The following is a 22507-nucleotide window of genomic DNA, read 5'->3' on the forward strand; positions in this document are numbered from 1 at the left end:
TAATATTGAGAAAGGGGGCTCTGGGTTTAAACGATAGAAACTCGGGTACCGTCTGGTAGCGCCATCTTATTGGCGGGAAATTCACCTCGAACTCGGGCTAATAACCCGCTAGGTCGCTGAGGAAAGAGCTCGTGACTCTTTCCCGCATTGCTCGTTCAGCAGTCTTTCTGCAAAGAGCCTTCCGTGCGGCTTTGCCTCGGTACAACCCCCTCAGTTTGACGGAAAAACGAGAAACCCCTTTTAACGGTAATAGACTTTATCTTCTAAAAGATAAGCCTAATAATTGCGCGTAAACTTTCTTGGTTCGGAATTCTACAAAAGAAAGGTTTTAAAACCCGAACGTGATATCGCCTATCTCGAATACAAGATATTAAGACAGATAACCATCGGATTTGGGAAAAGTGATATTGGAAAAAAAAATAACAGATAAAACAAAATATCCAGCTGATAAAAATCCCAGAAAAACATTCGCTGAAACACTGGGATATTGTTTAGAATGAAGAAAGAAGAAATTGAAATGAAACGGGAATTTCTCTTATCGAGTTGCACGTGAATCCTATAAAAATAAAACGTACTTCTCCAAAAGAAAACTTTGGCTTCTACCTGGCAACTAATATTGGAGTAAGTAAAAATCACATTTTCTAAAGTTTCATATATTTTATATCTTCAATGCATAATCTAAAAGTTAGTCGGCAGAGTGATTTAAAGAGAAAAGCGGACAAATCCTTAAATTAACTTTTAAATATTTGAGTCTTCCGTCTGCCAACAATCGCGTATTAAGAGGGAAAAGAGAGCTATAAACGCTCAGAGGTGATTGGTTGTTAGTTATTGTAAATATTTATATCCCGTTCTGTTCTATACACATTGAGCGACTTAGTTTACTTTTAAAACTCTTCCTACAATTAAATATTTATACGTTTCAATTTCTAATTGAAACTGTTAAGCGACTAGATTCGCGACAAAATCAAATAATTATTTCGATGAAAACAAACCAAAGAAGATTATCTTCCAGTTCCTAAGCCAAAGTTAACTTCTAACTGAACCCATCACGAATTTAGAGTTTAAATAAACCATATAAAGTTATTTATATGATATATTTAGGCTTTCGTTCCCGTCATCTTTAGTTAAACAGCGACTCGTGGTTATTTCACCCAAGGTTCCTGAAATGACACTTCGGTAATTTCATTTCACACACATTTGGAATAGTGAATCATAGGCTGGCCTTCACGGCTTTTGAAAGATGTCTTACTTCTAATAATAAATGGAACACTGCGGGATAAAAGAAAGAGATTGACTGTGTCTCGGGTTGGAAACTTCTTCCCAAATCGCGCGAGAAGAAAAGAAAAGAAAAAAAAAATTCCAGGATATGGCTAGGCAGAGAAGCACCCTTTAGGGAAAGAGAGAGAGAGAGAGAGAAACTTAACGGTCAAAACTCTAAGGTCATTCGAGTGAGGAATATAAAACGACTTGCCCCCGAAAAAGTCTCTATTCTTCAGTAACATACGTTCCATATTTGAAAGCTGGCCACTCCGATATAAATTTCTCAATACACTATAGTAGAAAAAGAGCCCCGATGTTGGTCATTATGACATTTTGCATACTTTTTAGGACGCCATTTTAAAAGATGATGGTATATATATATATATACACCTAAAGTATCAACCCCGTCTATTAAATACTAAATTCCATTGGTTGACAAAATTAGTGGTAGAAATTACTTGATTTTCCTCTTCACCTTTCCTTTGAAAGATAACTAAAAATTTCAGTATAGTCTGTTGAGACAAAAGACCATGGCCACTTCGTGGGTGGACCGGGGGGGGGTAAGAAACGGGACTCTCCTGAATAATGCATTCCTCCAAGTCTTACTTTACATTTATTTACGCTTCTACATCCCAAGCAGCGTAGACAATGTCTTGTTGTTTGGTATCTAACCAAAAAACAAAAGAAACAAAACGTTAAATTCAATTACCAAAAGCGAGTTCCTTCTCCACCCCACCTAACTTTTTCGTTATATCGCTACGGAACCAAACGTATAGGAACGGAAAGGGGACAATGCGTGGAAGAAAAATATTTCTTTTTTTTAAGAGTGTTTTTAAGAGCTTTTAAGGCTGTTAAGTCGACGAAGCTAAGAGAAAATAACAATATCGACTCTTACTTTCCTACAAACTTCTCTTTTATCTCGTTCCTTGTCGTCGCGTGCCTTATCTATATCTGAAAGTATCTCTAAATGTGGAAAGGAATAAATATATAAACTTCCTATGGAGCATCGCGGATGGATACAAAATACGAAGTCTCAAAGAATTTTCTACGCACGTCCAATTTGTAATATTTCTCGCGCTATTTCTAATCTATCAATGCATTGCATCTTCACAGAGTCTATTGACTGTTTTTGATCTGAGCCACGCTATACATATACGTAAAGAAGGTTTAGTTTATTTTGATCGATATAAACGGCAGTAGGAGAAGATTTGTTGAAAAGTTATTTCATACATGAAGCGGAGCGCGAGGTTGGAACCCACGCATTTTCATCTTTATCTTAAGGGATATATTGACATTGTGAGGTAGTCTTTCCTTGAACCCAAGCTCATTTCGGTTGGAAATCGCTTCCACAGATTTTCGTCTTTCCGTCTTGGGACAGATGGAAAATCGGCAAGGAAATTGCAGCGTTGTAAGCTAAAACGTCAAGCAATGGTTACTATTGCCTAGAGAATTTAAATAATTTTGATGGTATTAACGAACACAAGGGAAAAGTTAGGGTTAGTTTACTAATGGCGGAGTTTGTTAAAATAATTCTTTACTGAAAAATTAAAGTACAATTTGAAGTTATTCAGTCAGTTGTAATGCGATTTGAAGTTTCTTAACCATACTTCATTGAACCCTGATCTAACGGACTAAGGAGTATGGAGGAAATATAGAGTATAAATTTCGTTACGATTCGGTTAGAGATTTTGGCGCTACGAAATCGAGCAGGAAAATTGACGTATTTATACATCGGGGTGTAGTGTCTTTTACATTCATAGTAGGGAAGTATTTGTCTCTTCTCTTTTGAATCAGCTTTACGGACGTTTTATTCCGTTCAAGAGCGGGCTGGCAATAACAAATCCGGGGTCGACGACGTGTCTTCCATTCTCTAAATATCCCGGTATTTTCCCAGACGCGTCTCCGTCCGATTCCTTGAAAGAGGAAAATAGCGGAGGTTTCTCTATACGTGACGATCACCACTACCGTTCAGAAACCGATAATTCCGGCCGGAGTTGACCGTTGCTAGATTCCGGTGAAAAACGCGGAAGGACCTTTCTTCCTGGTGGAGACGCTAGCGAGCCTTCACGGAGCGTCTCGTTTACGAAAGGTCATTTTCTCGAGCCTTTCTCAATCTGTATGGGTGAACAGTCACGGCGGGTGCTTTCTTTACTAACTTTTTCCTATCAGGAAATTCTTATATGGTATATATCATAAGTATAAGAATGTCACCACTAAGTATATTACTCTGCAATGCCAACCGCGGATGTTCACGGGACGAATCTAATCTAGTTTTCAATGTACCCTCCATGCCCTCACCTGAAAATAAAGATAACCGCCCTCGGGTTTCTTGGAAACTTTGTGGTAAAAATGTTATTCTTATGATAGTGACTTTAGCGAGAAATTCAGGGGCGAACTTTCGCGGTGCGCCAATGTTTAGTAGCTGACTCTCGTCCACGTTACACGCAGGGCCCGGGGCCACTCGGTCGCGAGCAAAAACGAATCCCACGGGCGCACTCGGAATGCGGCTCCAGCCTCGGACGGGGGTCCCCGCATTGCGCAACGGGGGAAAGATCGAGACTAGAGAACAGAGTTTGAGAGAGAAGAGGCAAGCGGCCGAGAGGCGGAGGAAGAGATGACTTCAGAGAGAAAGATAGAATAAGAATAGAAATCCGGCGCAAAATGTGCCCAGGAAACTCTTGATTTCCGCTACGATTCGATTACGGACGTTATCTTCATCCAGGCCCCCATTTTAGCGCAGCTCCCAACAATCTTCCCGGGAAGTTAAGACAGACTTTTTAATTTTTTTCCTTTTTATGTCTTTCTCTATACCGTCTCTCTATTTCGGTGTTGGTGTTACCAAGCGAGCTTTTGAGACCGCTAAGCTTTCCCCATGAAGAAGTTAAAGAGCAATTTATTCGAGGTTTATTCGATTTTGAGCCCACTCGATACCCGCTGGCCATTTTGGTTAGGTTTTTGCTTATCCTTCCCACGCGATGTCCAAGAACGACTCGTGGGTTTCATTATTAGATTTTTCAACTTTTTTGCGCCCTCCTCTTTGAGCTCTTTCACAAAAACTTCATGGGGAAACTTTTTAACAAAGTTCAAGTCGCCAATGGCTCAAGCTTTGCTTGGCTAACTAATTTTGAAATAAAAAAGGTTTGTTTATCTTAAGCTACTTTTACATTAGGGACGAAAGTAATATCGCGTTAGTCTTTCATAAACACTCAATACGTTGTTGGTCGTCAAAATGAGGACATCGTATATAAACTGAAAGTTATGGTCGGTACTAAGAAAACTCAAATATCTCTGTGGTTTTTCCAACCTAGAGTTACGACGTAAGTTGCGGTTTAGATGTAACTTCAAGTTTATCTACTTCCGTAGATATTAATAAACAGAATACTATCCTCCCCATGCACTGACTAGCTCCATCGACTGAGTCGACGCTCACTACGCCGTCATTCAAAATTGTTCGTGCAACGCAATTAAAACTTTCCAGAAATATCTCAGCGTGATATTAAAAGCGGTCGTATTAAAGACACTTTCAGAATTCTAAAAGTTAACATATATATATCTATCCGGAATAATTCATCGGAAAAATATGAGTGTCTAAAAATAAAAATGCTGTAATGAAAAGGGGCTCGGCGTTCTCCCCTTCTCCCGTCTGTTCTAGCTGCAATAGCAAATTGCAAGGTTTCCAGACTAAGAGGCAGTTTGCTGATGATTCAATTGGGAATTTCGATCGCAGAATTGTTCGACATAAATCCGCCCGTTCGTCTCGGCGTAAGAAAGAGAATTATCTTGCCCAGTCAGCAAGGGATGGAACCAAAGAGAGAGAGAGAGAAAGAGGGGTAAGGATGATGAAGGAGGGATTGGTAAAGGATGGATAGGAGTGACGACAACTTCATCCTCGTCTCTTCGGCGATATGCGTGTCCCGTACACGGTCGGTGCTCCGTAAAACACGTACGCTTATCATAGTCCGGCTTCCAAGAAATATCTTTTTTCTTCCTTCATCCCGCTTTGCCATCCGCGGCGAGGCATCCTTTTCATCGAGCTCTCCCTTAATGGAGTTATCTTTACCGTTATAGCCTTCCATATATATTTTATTACATTTAATAAAATTTCTAGCTCAGCAAATAAATGAATATGGGGCTTTTTCCGAATTTAAATCTCTCATAGAAACACATACAGAGTGGCTTAGATATTTGAAGGAAATGTTGTAGTATTTACTTACTAATATTTATAGTGGTTTCCACTGCACAGACCAGCTGATGATTAGCAACCAAGATGAAAATGTTCATCAAGGAACACTGAGGAAAAATAACACCCAATCCGTAATATAGCTAAACCGTCCTAAATGCTCTTTTCTTGTAGACCTCTCTTCCTTCCATCCTTCCTACGAATGCATTTAATTTAACCTCAAAGCTTTGAAATATTAATTGGTCGAATAAGGAGCGAGAATGAATCTTTCAAGAGCCTAAATTGGGCTGAACAAAAGATCGCAGTACTGCCACGATTCTTTCTTTTAAATCATCTGGAAAAGGGTTCCAACATCGTCCATATGAAAAGAGCCAAGCGTGTGGTTCCCTAAAGACGTTTTACTTCGGTCTATTTCTCCAAAATCTTTTATTAGTCCGAGGATAAATTAAATTAAAGCCAGTTTGATTTAAGTACGAGGGTCTAGGGTCCCCTTTAATTTCCGTTTTCTACCATTTTACGGGGTAATAACAAAGGCTTACGAACCGGAGAACCACCGCAACATTTCGGGAAGCGTGCATCCCGCCCGTTTATTAACGAAAAGGTTTACTAAACCTACCTCCGTCTCTTCCTACTCGGAATATTCTAGATTTTGCGGAGAGATAAGGACTTGAACTGACGATTAAAGCCCTAAGGTTTTTAACTTAACTCCGTATAATACTACTAGGCTCCTCTTAATCACTGTTTATCTCCGCCTGGGATAAGAAAGGTAAACACGGGCGTCAAGCAGAACGCCGTTGCCAAACCTATCAAAAGTTAAGTATATAGAGGGTGTTTGAAATTCATTTCTATACTTTCGGTTTTGTAGGTAAACACTTGAAGAAAAAAAGAAGTTGACTTTTGAAATGATGTAAATACGAATGCCCTAGAATTTTTATATTTTGAGCTACACTCTTAACCTTATCCTCCATTGAATTTGAAGCAGAATTTTAGAAAGCACCCTGTACAGAGGGCCGAACGTTTTACGCTTTATAAATAGCTTGAAACGACCCATTCCCCGTGTCTACCTCTTCCCTGTAGCTCGCGGGTCACTTTAAATCCTATGTTTCCCGCGTTCTTGAGATACTATAATATAGTTTAATCATAGTCGCTTTACGGAATGCCGGTGTACATAGCCGGGCGTTATAATAACAGACCTTATTTAAAGTTCCAAATACTTAGTCGTCGACGCTAATTAAGCTTAGATTATAGGCAATAAGATGAAAAGGTGCTCGGAAATTTGGTCGTACCCCCATTTTTAGAGTCATGCCGCGGCAAGATGGTTATATTAGAGTAGTTTCAGGGGGTCAAGCCGCGCGTGAAATGGGAAATTAAGATCGGGCTTTCTCTTGCCCTAGCAACATGCTCGGGAACATATTTAAGTAGCACTAACGTGAAGTGACGTACGCTCCAGCCAGACGTGCGCCTTAGATGTCTAGAAAGATACAAAATAGGTAAGGGGTTTCCAACCGTAAATTTGATACGGATAGATCGGAACAGAACTACTCGACTATGAGTTTTGAACAAGCGCCGGTTCTTAGTTAAAAGCAACCAGCATATGTCTCGAGAAACTGGTCCTTCGATGAGTGGAAATATTCACATACGGTACATTTCGGGTCATTGTTTTCCTGGAGGAGAGAGGAGGAAACGATGGTTTTCAATTGGTACGAAATGTAACCTGATGTGGAAACTCAGGCGGCAGAAACCCCTAATTCGTTTCCTATGTTAGAACAGATTGCGACAAAAGGAGGAACTCATCTTAAAAGGATAGGCGACGATTTACATCGTCGTTTTCGAGATAGCTACGCGAGGCAAACGGTTACAATATATCATATTGTTCTCATTCTCAAAGAGCCGAAAATGCGGCTAGTGTAAGAGAAAGAGCCCGCATCAACGTCCGCGTTTTGAAATGGAGCGGAATTAGGTTATGAAATTAACGGTTGATACACACGTACAAATTTACGCCTACTAACATATCCGGAATAACAAAGGGATTTTAAAGGCGATAAATATAGCTGAAATTTCCGGAAACGAAACGAAAATCAGTTATATGTCTACTACATGTAAATATAAATAACAGAAATGGAGACAATACGGAGCGTGTCATCACACGTCGGCTTTGAGCCATCCAAAAAAAAAAAGATATACTTGTTCCCCACAGTAAGAGAAAAGTCGCCTAAGAAAATCAGAACGAGTACGTACTCAGGCAATCCGAATTACATTTGCCAAGTGTGCTTCACAAAATTTATGATTGCGAAGAAGCAAAAATAATCTCAAAGCCAAACTAAAAACGTCGAAAAGTAGAGTTCAGGAAAGCAATAAAGGAAAGTTTCACGTTAAGTTTATATTAGTTTCCTAAAACAACTTTTGGACACGACACGTGACAACATGATTGTCTTTACGGGAATTTCCTCACGCAAACGTTTACACTTAATCCATAAATTGATTGTACACTTTTGTACGCAGAAAGAGTTAGACAATAATGTCGTGTTTAGTTATTATTATCTAAATATAGAATTTATGAATCTAAAAATGGAAGCGATATAAAATGACTTTAACTGTTTTTTTTGCGCAGATATAATTAAAAGTGAAGCATATTTCTACACCTTATCTTATCATTTTCAAGGCAAGGATTTTCAACTTTATCTTTGCCCTTCTCTTATTCGGGAAACGGTATACAATAATCGAGGCAGGCAAGTGCCCAGGGAAACGAGCATAATATTAAGGTATCTCTCGAACTATACAAAGCTGATGCATTCCATATCATATATATATACCTTAAGGACAACATTATGCTAAGAGAGGAACAAGCCAAGGGTTAGCTATAGTAATCATGAGAGAGAGAGAGAGAGAGAGAGAGAGAGAGAGAGAGAGAGAGAGAGAGAGAGGGAGAGAGAGACGATAGGATAGGAGGCTATCGGGATCGAGCGCATTTATAAACAAAACTCTTTCTCCTCTTGACGTTCATTTAAATATTATCCTCGTTACGGTCGCTTAATTAAGATTCTATTTAGCTCGATTCCATACCGATCCAACAGAAACTCAGAAGCTATGTTGAATTTTAGTAATTTCCCTTATAATAACAACGTTTAGGGAAACAAAGTGGTTACGTTTGTTCAACCTAACACATATTCTCTCTTTTTAATATTAACAAAAAAAAAGCGTCAATAGGGCTCAGTGTGGGAACGAAAGACCAAGGCTTATTTGCTAGCACGATGGTTAGATGGGAGAGTAAACAGCAACGTTGCTGGTCGGTATAAAAAAAACTAACTGACAAGAGAGCAAAAGCAACGGGAGCATCGAGAATGATTCGTACTAGGAGAGCTGATGACGGGTGTTGGAGGTCGACAAAGCAAATAAAAGAGTGGAATCGATTATGAGAATAGGATGGGATGATGTATAATAAGAACTACAATCCGAACGTGGAACATCCCGATTAAGTACCAGTCCCAAGTGGTATTCTACCGCTTTCTATAATAGCTGATGTGGCGGGAAAAGCGAAAAATAGTATAGCTAGGATTTGCAATTTATTTATGTACAAAAGAAGGGATAGGAACTGAGTGTTTTGTTCCCATAACGCGTTATAATCTAATGTACGTGACTTTCTCCCATTTTTAGCGATGGGAAATCTGAATCATTGGTGTGATGTTTAATTCACTACTTAAAGGGGTTATATTTCCCAAACACGCCACGTGGCCTAGAAAAAAAGACGTCATTCACTTTTCGCGTTATCAAGCAATCCCGTCCTAGTGCAAAAATACAAATGATTAAATAAAGTAGCGTTCTTTTAAATATAAAACCTTCGAAACCAGATCCACGAGAATACATTAATTCTCTACGTCTAGTAGAACCTTAATTTTTTATGCCAATTTTATAATAAATATAAATCATTAATTTCAAAGCCTGACGTCACTCAGTCTGTATCCTCTAAGTTAAGATTAATCGTGGGCCATAAAAAATGGACAAGTTCCAGATCGACTTACTTGTCTAAACCAACTAGTACTAGAGCTAAACTCTAAAGTAAGCCAAACTCTTCAAAAAAAATATCCAAGGAAAAAATTAGAAGAAAACTTAATGAGAAGAGCTACCCTGGTAGTCCTACTCTTAAAACGTTGAGATAACAACGGAAGAGGCCGAGGCTTAATAAAAAAAGATCTAGAACTAAAGTATTTGGCTGGCTAGAAAAACATTTTCTCTTATTTAATTATGTCGATCGTTAGATAGAAGCCACCGAGAAAAAGGCGGTTTGGGGAAAAAAATCCGTAGCCTCATCTCGAAATGAGTCTATTGATCCATCGTTTTAATTAAATTGACCAAAGGTCCCCCTCATAGTTTTTCGAACGTTTAAGACCTTCTATACTAACAAAAACTTAACTTTCTTTAATGCTCCGAAGATTGATGAAAAATATCGTTTCTTATTATAAATGTCGATGTAAAAAAACGGACCTTCTTACATTAATTAACAGTTAGCATAAACATTCCCAAATGGTATTTTTCCAACGATAATAAAAATTATTTCAAACTTATATCCGTTAATTATTTTTTGAAAGAATTTGATACGAATAATGGATTTTTTTTAACCACGATCATAATTAGCTAAGGAAGAATTTGAAAAATTAATAAGGGACAAAAAAAGGTAGAAAAAGAGTGTATGAAAAAGGATCCAATTAGTATTCTGGAGGTTTAATTAAAAATAATATTTTGGTTTCTGAAACATTAATTAGTTCAAAACGAAGAGACCTTAGCCAGCCTGCTCCAGTATTATTAGAGTCTCGCACTAAAATCGATAACTAATTAAACAAGGAGAAGGGAGACGCGAAGAGAGTAAATTCACTTTATAGAATGAGTGAAATAATATTTTCCCAACCAAATTATTTGATCAAGAGCATATTTACCAGCATGTATACTTGTGTATATAAGATGAAACAAATTTACGGAATTAATTTTGTCGTGTATACAGACTATAAATTTCTAATATTCATAAAAAGGAGGGATGTGTAATCCATTAGAATTTCAAGACTTTTGAATAAATTTCAGTTTTAATTGGATTTCATCGCATATTATTTGCACGCGCATTTTTCCCAATTAATTGAAATTTTCGATGCAAATTCGAACTAGGTGCTAGAATTATTAATTCTACCAAATCCACAGTTTGGTTTTTTTTCTTACACAATAACTCCTTCTCTATTTGCAAAAATTAGACATATCGTACGATCCCCCAATCCGAACCATATGCCGGAGCTGTCAATACACACATTTTTCGTTACGGACGGGAATATATAGATTATTTCTAGGCAGGCGTTGTATCTATAGTACCGAAACGTTAACGTTCCCACCGCAACTCCTTCCTTAAAACTTAAGACAGGTGTCGCTGAAGGCGAAAGATAAACACTATATAGACTACACCAGCCCACGGCTTTCTTTCCTTTCCTGATTCTTCATTCTTTTTTCTCTTCCTTCTCTATACATAGAATATAGTTCTATTCCCCAATTTCTCCTCCCCCATTTCTACAAGGACGCTATACCCCATTTATCCCTTTGTCGCACGACTAGAGGAAGAAAGACTGAAACGAAACCTCCTTAACTTTGAAGGTAAGAATCAGGCTAAAAAATACCTTGTTTTATTCAAAAATGCATATAAGATATTAATTATCATTAAAAATTTAAACACACAATTAAAGAAGATACTAGTAATTATCTTTTGTTAAAGAATCCTAGGCCTCTTCGTTAAGCTGCTAACGTTTTAAATCTAGTGCGACCAATTATAGGCTCCACACAACATTACGTCATGTTCTGCTAAACAAAGAGGCCTACATCTTATGGTCCTGGAAGAAAACCTAACTGCTTGTATCTTCTTTATTATTGTAAATGGATGCGTGGTTTCAATTTGAAATATTCATTACATTATAAGGGCTTTCATGTAAAATACGTTTTTATAGTCCAAGTCTTAAGACAAGACGTTATTAGGGGAATTTATTCAAAATTAGGCATTATTGGTTTTTCAGAAACATCATGTGTCCTTGTCAACAGTATGTCGAGAAAGTCCTCGAAATCTCTCAGCCCAACACGGAAATAAAGTAGAGAGAACTAAGCCTAATTTACAATTCTTGTAAACATGGAGGCAAATAGAGAGAGAGAAAGACGTAGAATTTTGTTTCCTTAATTTATGGGAGTGAACACCTGAGTCTTAGAAAATATATGGCTCGAACTCCCGGCGAAGAAAAGTAATGTCTTCCTAATTTAAAAGTCAACGCAGACAAAGGCTCGCTAAGGGACCAGAGAAATAAGGAGTACGTTAGTCCTTTTAAGGGTCTATCCCTACGCGCCTCTTTGCGAAGGTACTCACTCCACTCGGGGGCCGAGTTCGCTCATTACAGAAAGCCTAGATTAGATTATCTATGTACTCTTCTAATTTGATTTTCCAAAGAGCCTCCCCTTTAAGCTATTGATTACTCCCGAGATTTGCCTAAGAGTATTTTCCCTTGATAGTGGTATTTCTAAATAAGCCTGGCGACTACGAACTAAACCCATAGAACAGATTCGCTAACCTATATTGCCTTCTCTTTTAAAAGGTCTAAAAGTTTTCGCGCCCCGTAGAGAGCTACGGTATTGGGGGGTCTGAAAAGAAAACAACAAATAATCCAATAAGATCGGTCGACTAACGGAAGGTGACCGGGGAAATTTGCATAGTTAGATGAAGAGTTTCGGCGCGCAAATAAAATACAGCCTATTTCTAAATGGGCAACGTTTACCATAACCAGAAGTACAGGGCTGTACAGATAAAAACTACGTTCTGCGGGGATGCAGTGAGCATATTTATATCCCGAGTTTGACATGGAGAAAATCGATCACAATGCATGTTGCTCAACTTAGTGTATATCAAGTTGAGAGAGTGTAAAGCGGAATATATCAAGAGAGTGGAAATTCAAATTGAACTCCAATACTCGAGTGTATGGACGGTTGAAGAGCGAGTCACTAAGGCGGAATGTCAGACACTTGACAGACAAGGAAGGAATGCGGAATTTCCAATATTCCAGAACTGCTGTGTGATATTAAGGGTAAAGCGACTCTTCACTCGAACAGTCTGCGCACGACCATCTCGTCAGATCAAACTACGACAGAGAGCCAATTATAATGGAGAAGATACCTAGCGTAAATACCCAAGGGCCTTTTCAGACGACAAAACACTTTGACTCAACTAGATGAACCAACTCGAGTTGAGTAAACCAGTTGGGTCGTGTAAATAGACGTTGAATGAACTGAATCACAAAAAGAGTTAGTGCATGAGGAGAAAAATATCAATAATCCTATTTTTCCCGCATCTATTTTCAAGAGTAATAAACTTAACACTGTGGAGAGTAAACACGTACATTCAGTTAAAATACTGGAATTATTAAATTATTATACTTATATAATAATGTAAGGAGCAATGATAGGCGTAACAACCGTGAAAGACTTACTTATGGTTCTTTAGAAACATACGGGTCATTGAAATGCACTAATTCTTGGTTTAAAACTATATCTTACAATTAAGGCTATCCGCCTTTTAAAAATAAACGTTCGTGGATCGTTAAACAATTTTCAATCGTGCGGATTCCTCTACAGTTTTAAAAGTTATAACGTCAGAAGTCGGGAGACGGCGACGTTTGATGAATGGTAAACGGACTGCGAATTAACGAAATTGTCGTATAACGAAAGGGGGATTATTTTTAACTAATTGATATTACGAAGGCAAGAAGAGAAACCATTATAAAATAATAATAAAGAGGAAAACAACGAGAGGAGAGTGAGAGAGAGAGAGAGGGAGGGAACGGGAAAGAGGGGGTAAATTTGGATGGATGAGAATTCGAAATTCGCTCCTGATACAATAAAGGAAATTTAAACTCCATGTATCATAGAGTTTAATCGTATCGTAATTTTTAGCTCTGGCGAGGAGGGAAGAAGGGACCAGCCTAATGATTCTACGCTCCCTGGACAACCACCCAAATCCGGAAGAGAGTTAACGAGAAGCGAAAGCGCCCGCGATACTCGCGAGTGAAGCGTTTGCAAAGAAACGAAGAGAAGAGGAGAGAAAAGGATGCTATATATATATATATATATAGTAGATCCGCCGTGAAAGAATTACCATGAAAAGCATACGCCCGAGTCATCTTTCTAGCTTCTTTCTCAGCAGCCTCCACACCCCAAAAAATGTTCATCCAGGCGAGAGAAATAAATATTTCATTAGAAGTTTTCCTAGGTTTCGCTTTCCTTACAAATAATCAAGCGGTAATACGTGCCTTGGATGGGAAAAATGCCCGTCGAATTTTTCCAAGACGCGCGAACCCCTTATTTCGTTTTCCCATAAGTTCTTTCTCTTTTCCCATCTCTTGAAAAAAAGACGAGGCCGAGGTATGAAGAAGTTAAGAGGGCCATAATCCGCGGGAAAAATACTTAAATTGATTCATAGTAGGAACAGTAGGGACACGTACGGATAAGGACACTTCGAGGGGCCGATAACTTCGCGGTATTGGTGTAATGTACTAATACTCGATCGTGTGCTCGGAATAATGACTACTAAAATATGCATAAGGAATAAAATCGAGGGGTCGGTCATTCATGAAATCCCGTACGCTACCCGTGAAATCCAATTTAAGAAATCCGAAATCAATGCTGATTTCGAAATCAAATAAAAAAATCCGAAATCAGCAACGAAATCACAAAATCAGTTAAGAAATCATAAAATCAGTAAAAAAAATCACAAAATCAACAAAGAAATCACGAAATCAACATAGAAATCACGAAATCAGAAGCGAAATCACAAAATCAGTAAAGAAATCGTGAAATCCATTACAAAATTCACGAAAACCAAAATCAAAAGAAATCACAAAATCCGACGAAATTACGGGAAAAAACTCAAAATCCGAGGAAATCACGCGAAAAACCTTAAAATCCAATGAAATCAAGGGAAATATCGCAAAATCAGTCGAAATCACGGTAAAAATAGCAAAATCTGACGGAATCACGGGAAAAATCTCAAAATTCGATGAAATCCATTGGATTTTATCGAAATCTGAAATCAAACAAATTCCGACGAAATCAAACGAAATCCGACGAAATCAAACGAAATCCGACGAAATCAAACGAAATCCGACGAAATCAAACGAAATCCGACGAAATCAAATTGGATTTCGAAATCCCGTACACTTTTTCCTAAACGTCCGACCCCTCGAATAAAATGCTACGTTTAATTACGGGGGGAATAGCTTTAATGGATAGTCGTAAAAACAGGGCAGGTAAATAATTAAAATCTCAAGATATTTTGCGTAAACATGTTTACTACATGGCAGAAACCTTTATACAGAAGTTTAACAAAAAGAAAAAGGAAAAAAAGGGCTCAAATATTAGAAGTATATTCGTCACCGATTTTGTTTCAATGCAGACGGTTTAGGGCTAAGATTAAGATCAACCGCTTTATTTTCGTTTGATTCTACCGACTAGTAAAAATTACAACACTTTTTACACTTATCCATTTCACTTTCCTTTAATAGCTCATCTATTTTTATACTTGGGTCTTTGTCGCTCTTTTGAAAGTGAATTTAAATGAGTCTGGAGCTCGCAACATTTATTTTAAAACAGCGCGTCAGTCTACTTTCGCGTTTTACGGTCTCAAGAAGGTTTTAATATACCAAAAATAGAAACGTTCTATAGGAATAGTAGTAAGATTAATCTCAAATCTTTACCGGGAATAAACGGAAGCTACGGGGATATTGCAGTCTAGATGAGGTCGGGCCCTTTCCGCCCTGACTACTCAACCCTGGGGCGTCGCCAGGATAAGCCCTTTGCATTTGGGCAAACAAAATTCTTTCCTCGAGCTCTTACCCTCCTTCGTACCCCTGGTCCTAGCAGTCGACCTATCGGGATTGGTTCAATGTTTATTCTAACGGAATATGTTTGGCGTATAGAAATATGCTTAAATATTTTATTTACCAAACGAGAGTGAATATTTTTACGGTTCATGTATTTTCGAGTCCCTCTTTTATAAAGTTTCTTGTCACTAGGATATCTCTCTCTCACTCTCGTTTTAAAGTCAGGTTCTTTACGTTTCGCAACGTCGGTTCTCATACAAATCCTACTTCACTGGGCCTTCCGTTTCCGGTTCTACAGCTATGGAGCTAATTTGAAATACCGTATGGCTTTGGTTATGGAAAGATAAACCCTCGAAAGGAAATCTTCATAAAAATCTGAATTTAAAATTACACTCACTAGAGTATGCGTATTTATTTTTATTTGCGATGGGAATATTGCACGCTAAAATAAACTATATACGTAATTCAAAGAATTTTCCCCAAAGGATCTATGAACCTTACCCCCTCCTCAAAATTTACGGTGTAACCTTTATAACTGGGTTTAAACGCGGCAATAGTGCGCAAGTATTTAGCAGAATAGGTCAAAAGCGTACTTACATTTTATAATTTCAGTAATCTCTTTCTTGCCGTCGGAACTCGACCTCTAAAATGTTCGGAAATTATTCGTTGATGAAATTAATTTTTTCAAAGGTTATAAATTTTCTTAAAAAACAAATAAAATACTAGGCCCAATTAATATTTATAAATAATATTAATTAAACACAGACTGTTATTTCCCGTGGAATGTTATTTAAAAATCACCATTGATAAATTAACAATATTGTATTTAAAATGCTTTAAAACCGTTGCGTTAACAAATTCGACTGTCCGAGTAAAACTTTAAGCGAATTCTGTTACGTGTGACGTAGCTATCTTACAAGCGGCTTCATATCGCCAGAACGGATAGTGGCGTTTTGCTTCATTAAGATTTTTACTAGAAAAGGAGTGTTACATAGTTTTAGGTCAGTTACTTTTTTGCCCTACTTCACAAATTTAATCTTAATATGCCAAATTCAACTTCCACTGTTTTTTACACGGACAATATTGATGGTCTACTTTCCCAATTCTTTCAAACCTTCATTTACGCATTCACACTTTTTAAACACCACTTACAGTCGACTTTCATTCCCATTATATATTTAATTATTAATCCACCTAGACTTACCTTATTTCGCGGAAGTATACAAGATTAAAATATACAATTAAAATTTATACTAAAATAAATGAGATTTTTCGCATCTTAAATCTTAATTCTGAAGTATCGTGATCCCCGTAGAGGCTGTGAATGACGAAAGAAGGGGAGGGGGGTTACTTTAAATCTTTACCAAAGATGATGAAAAAAAAATAGTAAATTAAATTTTCCGGGGGCGTTATTCGATCCGGGGAGAAAATTACATCTGGATCGGGAGAGGAAAGGCTTTTCAAAAGAATTTTTATTAAATTTAATACAATATTGTATGGCCCGGGAAAAAATGAAAGTCTAGATCTCAAGCCCGTATTTAAACACCGCCTTTCCTTCTTCGTATCAAAAATGAAGAGATAAAAGTAAAATATTTAGAAAGAGAGAAAACGCGCGAGGGATTTTTCCAAATAAACTCCTAAAATAACATTAATTTGCATGACAAAAGATTTCGCACTTTGACTTCAAGGAAAATCTCAATATAAAAGCATTTCGAGGAAATACAATACAGTGTGGTTTAGCTATTTGATACCAATGGGGTAGATCCTCGAATAGCACACTATAATTATTTTCTTCTCATGGGAGAAGAGATAAGGTGGGAAGAAAGTAAAAAATCATTCATAATTAATATTTTGTAAAAATTCAAACCAAACCTTTATATTCATCAATCCTGATGATTAAATACATTTCTCTAACAGTAGGAAACCACTAGATTACAGTAAAATATTCCTACCTTCCAAAGAAAAATTGGTCTAAAGTCGCTAAGCTAACGCGAGCAAGCAGATACTCTTAGATATTTTCTACCTACAAATATAATGGAATCCAGTTTCCGTTTTTTTTTTTCAGTTTTGTGGCGTAGGTGCATTCAATACCAAAGTCATTTTCACTTATTTCTTTTTTCTCTTTGGGGATTTCTTTTCGCGATTTGAGTTGAGAGGAAGGTTTTTAAGGATGCCAGAAAGAGCAAGGAAGAGAGAGAGAGAGGAGGAAGATTTCGTCAAAATCTGTTTTGAGCAGCTAGTGGTTATGAGTGGAATCAGCGATTCGCCTCATTACCCTTACGTTGGAAATTATAGACGTTCTTTGATCCGTAGAATGCGGAATCCTAACCTAAAAGGAACGAAGCCAAAGAGAACTCGAAGAAATAGGAAAAAGGAGATGAAAAAGAAAGAAAGAAAAAAAAAACCATTCCGAAGTAGCGGAAGAAGGAAGCGAATAGTATCCATACAGAGTTTGGTAGGTCGGTTGGTCGGGTTGGAGAAGAAAAAACGAATTCTAGAACCCCCACAAGAAAAAAAGGCCTTAGATGTACCGGCCGCGTAAGCCAAAAATTCTTTCGGTAGGTTAGAATATAACCCTATCTTTCAACGTCGACCCCTAAAGGTAAAGGTTTTTACCACTTAGTCAAGGGAAACCCGAGGAGGCCCGATCCGAATATTTTTTATAGGTAGCTCTACTTTGACTATATGTATGGAATGATCGTTAAAACTTATTAAGCGAACCTCTATATTTAACGAAGTTAAGGACTTTGATGTAAAATATTTTTGCAGAGTTGTATTTAAAGTTCATTTGACAAACTTCGTACAGAATATAAACTAGTTTTAAACTTAAAAATGATTTAATATGGAATTACATTTTAAGATAATTGGAATATGCACCAATAGCACGTTCTACATAATAACTGCTACTTGTCGATCCATTTCCAATGATGAGCGTACCTTACAGCATACCTACAGTCTATGAGAGTACAAAGTCTTTGTACTATCATATCAAAAACATTCTAGGCATCCGGTAGCTGCTCCATTGCAATCCCCATCTCTTAAAGGGATTAATCCCAGCATCCTCTCGATTTCTTTTACCGAAGAATCTCGCGTACATTTTCCTCTCACCAAAGAATAACACGGTACACGATAACTAGGTACAGTCAGGATGGGAAGAAATAGAGAAAACCAAGAGCAAGGAGCTACAGCGAACGATGGAAGAGCCAGAGCGTATCCAAGAAAAAAATTATGGAGAGAGAGAGAGAGGCTCTTAGATATCGAGATAATTCCTCCTTATCCTTCGCGACGAAAAAAGACCCGAGGCAAATTGGATGTAACAGTAGCTAAGGAGCGTAGGACGAATAGAAAAAAAACGCCGTTGTTGGTCTTTTTTTCGCTATCAATGTCTCGCGACACAGTACAAGCCCCTGAAGTGGGAAACAATGATTAAACGAGGACCCGGGGATAAAGAAATGGCCAGAGGTATTAAAAACGTGGATACCTAAACGTAAAGACATTGATGGTGCGGTGGACTGGTGACTACACTAATTAGAGAGAAGGAGAGATGGAGTAGGATAGAAATTAAGGATTTTTTCTAACAACGCGGACACACCTGATAATGAGAGATGGAACGATATCGATTGTATCATTTAGGTGTAGGATAAACTTCAATTGCACGGGTTGTGATACTGAGGAAATGTTTAGAGTATTAAGATGTGGCATTTGAGATATCTTAATTGTTGATAAACTTCTTCCAGCATTCGCGGTACATTTAGATTAAATTGTTGGAAATGCATCTTCAACTGCGCTATTATTTTTCTTATTTCATCTCAAGTGTTAAGGAAAGTACCATCTCCTCATCACACCCTGTACAGGCACCGATTGGCTCTCGTAATAGCGCTCACTTTGACCAAAGTTCCACACGGCCATCAAAATAAGAATGACTTTATGTATAGGTTGGTATAGACCAGACTTTTCACAGTTTTTTCTTTATCATCTAAAGTACTTTTTGGGTATATCGACGATGGCCATAAAGACGAGTCGATTTGGGGGATTCCAGAACATTTGGTCAAATCTCCTTTGGTGCCCTATAGAACTACCGTACAATTTTAGCCCTATTCACCATGAAGTGACGCCATACTGAATATCGGAAAGATTCGCCAGAACTGGATGAATAGGTTGACCTCATATACGATTAGAAACAGACGCGTGTAAAATTTTCTGATCCGTTTATGGCATTGTGCAAAGATTCTTAATTACGTTACAAGGGCAGGATAAATTCGTCTGTTCTTTATAATTGTTGATTACTCCGTGTCACTTTCAATTTGAAACAATTTTACGTTTCGACATTGTCATATACAAATGGGATTTTAATAAAACAAATACGTCACCCCCAGCCGGTTCTTTTCTACGATTCTGTTTTTTGACAGCTATTGAAAATTCTAAATATCCTGTAAATTCACGGAGCCAACATTGTCGGATCGAATATGTCGCGATCGGAAACAGTCTCTCTAGTTTACTAGATAAATCCTGCTTCGTTACACTTTACGTTTGGGTCGGGAGGTCCGTTTTCCTTAATTAGATTTAATTAAAATGCTCCTATAAACTGTCAACGCGAATACGCTATACTGGAATTGATCCTCATTGTTAAAGACGAACGAGAGAAACGTATACGGTTACTCCGAGAGATCCCGTCGCCAACTAAATTTACAGTCAAATCTATACCAGTTTTAACAACGGGAAGAAGGGTACCTAACGCGTTTAGAAATTAGAAAAGAGAGGGAAGGGAGAGATGACGAGAGAAAGAGGAATATTTTCGACAAGGACTCTTCGAATTATTAAATCTTGGCTTCGTCGAGACGAGACGAAACTTTTAAAAGATTTCTTTTAAGTTAATTTAACTTTGGGGAATGGAAAATCGAGCCTCTTATAACGAAAGATGTTAAATTTCGATCGATGCTCGAGAAGGTGCTGGTGTTATGGGTATGGCCTAAGTAATATGGTAAGAAAAAGTATGACGATGATATTTTAACGGAAAAACAGCTATGTTGGTATATCAGGGCCATGATAAAGAGTTGTTTATGCAGTTTCCTCCGTGTGACAAAAGCATCCAAGAAACAATACATAATTCGTATCTAAACTGTTTAGCAACGTCCGTGACACACTTTCTAGTACTATGTTACTTATAACACCAGAGAAGGCAGAGAAAAAGATAATGTAGCTCTTTACACTGCAACGAACAGCGATTTAAGGAAGAGTGCGAGAGAAAGCTAGCGAGTTGGCCTTAACGAACCTCTCTAATGAGATTTGCCTTGGTCATATTTTGTACGAAGAACTTTTGTTCGAGTCTTAATACGCCTCGTTGAGACGCTATTTTAGAAAAGGAATTGTTCAGTTTCTGCGAGTTAATAGATGGTAGGGCCTAACACAGGGAAAAGGTTAACACGACGGAAGAGATGCCCCTTCTTCCCAGCTTTGTACGTATTAACTAACAGATATTAAACAAATTTTTAGGATTGGGACTACCTACGGTTAGAGAAATTGTTACGAGTGGGAGGCAGAGAAATTAATTGGGAAGCCAACAAGAGAGCGTAGATATGGCATGTAGATAATTAAACTGGGTGTAATTTCATTTTGGGTTGAAACCGTTCAGTTAAAAACGGTTAGAGAGAGGCTGTAGATGAACATTGTTTGCTTAGTGATACTAATAACGGGAGCGCAAATTGTTTCAAGGTTCACTGATCTTATAAAGAAAACGTTTATCTTACGGAGCAAAATTTCTCTAACCCTCGTTCTCGTTTTCTCTCACGAGGGGCTAAAATGGGGCCATTGTCGAAGAGTACGCGCTTGTAATACGTAAAGGAGACAATTATCTCGATACCCTCGATTCTATAAGTTCGATCGGTGTATTCGATTAGGGTCAGATTGAACATTTCGCTAGCCCAACTGGGAAAAGGGTCAAAAATCTGACAACAAAGTTCGAGAGAGAATTTTCGACGTTCGTCCTAGATGTAACCCGATGCTTTTGACTTAAACCCTCGTTAAGAGGAAATATGAAGGGGCCGAATCGAATTCATTACGCGCGATTTAGTTAGAAATTTCATTAAGCGTCATCCATAGTTAAGCCTTTGCAGCCAAATTGATTTTAGACTAACGATCGTTATAAGAATATAAAGGATATTTTAGAAAAGAACGCTTAATCCTACAAAATCTTAATATAAAACTGTCTATTACTACAAAACTTTGGATAATTTTAAATAGCGGCCGAAAAACCAAGTTCTGAAGACGACAAAACCGTAGCAACAATTATCACTACAACTATGAATTGTTAGAGCTTTTCTCTGTCAAAAGCAATAATAAATCCACAATTACAACTTCCTCCCTTTTTGCCAACTCAATACTGAAAATAATAGATTAAAAAAAAAAAATGTGCGATAGTCCTACTTCTTCCACTGTAAATGTTGGATTTTGATGAGGGGTTCTAAATGTAACAACTATATTTAAAATATTAAATGCGCTCCAGAAATATTCCTACTTCCCAAGATCAATTACTAAACACCTTACTCTAGAGAAAATAGGTAAAAAATAGATGATAAGAGGGAGAATCGATAAGCCCTCTGTATCTCTTTTCTAAATGAGCCGTCACTTTTCATTTTTGAGGGACTTTATTCTGGAAGAACGCGAAAGGATATTAGCGAGGACGCAATTTATCACAACCGGGAACGACGACTTCTTCTCTCTTTCCCCAATATTTTTTCTTCGCCATCTTTCTTCCAAAAGCCTCTAACACCCTCTCCACTTTACCCTACTGGCATTGTTATACATTAGGGAGTAGTTGTATAGATAACTAACTCTGCTTTCAAACAACGGCAACGCCACGGGGGAGGATCATACCGAAAGAAGAAAATCAGGCCGAACTATATTTACGAGACCCAAAAAAGAACAATACAAAGTTGCTAAAGATTCAAAGGACCAGTACGAAGAATTAACGCCAGCGTGTAGTATATTTGAACCGTAAAAATTCGCGTGGGATGCATACCTTTGACTCATTATTCCCTCAGGATTCCTGCATATTTGCATTTTAATTATTACATTTTAACGTAAATGAAGACCGTAAGCTAGATATTTTCAAATTTTAAACCTTGGCTTACTTTAACTCCTACCATTTTTTGTACTAATATTTTACTAATTATCGATAAGTTAA

General features: G+C 37.7%; 1 protein-coding gene and 2 long non-coding RNA genes across 8 annotated transcripts in view; 1 reads left to right on the forward strand and 2 right to left on the reverse strand.

Moving 5' to 3' along the window:
- LOC149661429 (uncharacterized) overlaps positions 1–22507 on the reverse strand; it is a 91201-nt gene that overhangs the window by 6180 nt on the left and 62514 nt on the right. The window lies entirely within an intron of this gene.
- The window catches only part of LOC149661431 (kin of IRRE-like protein 1), a 47801-nt gene continuing 25464 nt past the window's right edge, over positions 171–22507 (forward strand). For 4 of the 6 annotated variants that reach the window (XR_016368907.1, XM_089842943.1, XM_089842946.1 and 1 more), the window contains exon 1: positions 172–621. The gene's annotated coding sequence lies outside the window, so the exon portion shown is untranslated. Of the gene's footprint in view, positions 622–22507 lie in introns of all 6 variants that reach the window. The other 2 variants (XM_089842945.1, XM_089842948.1) reach the window with 1 other exon arrangement.
- Positions 611–22396, reverse strand: LOC149661432 (uncharacterized). The gene is made up of 3 exons (XR_016368909.1): positions 15922–22396; positions 1736–1927; positions 611–1551 (listed from the first exon to the last, which is right to left on the reverse strand). It is a non-coding gene; the product is annotated as an uncharacterized LOC149661432 (long non-coding RNA).

The sequence above is a fragment of the Phalangium opilio genome, unplaced genomic scaffold (genome assembly GCF_054372755.1).
Source record: "Phalangium opilio isolate 3A_F unplaced genomic scaffold, DU_Popi_V2 ptg000070l_1, whole genome shotgun sequence".
Lineage (NCBI taxonomy): Eukaryota > Metazoa > Arthropoda > Arachnida > Opiliones > Phalangiidae > Phalangium > Phalangium opilio.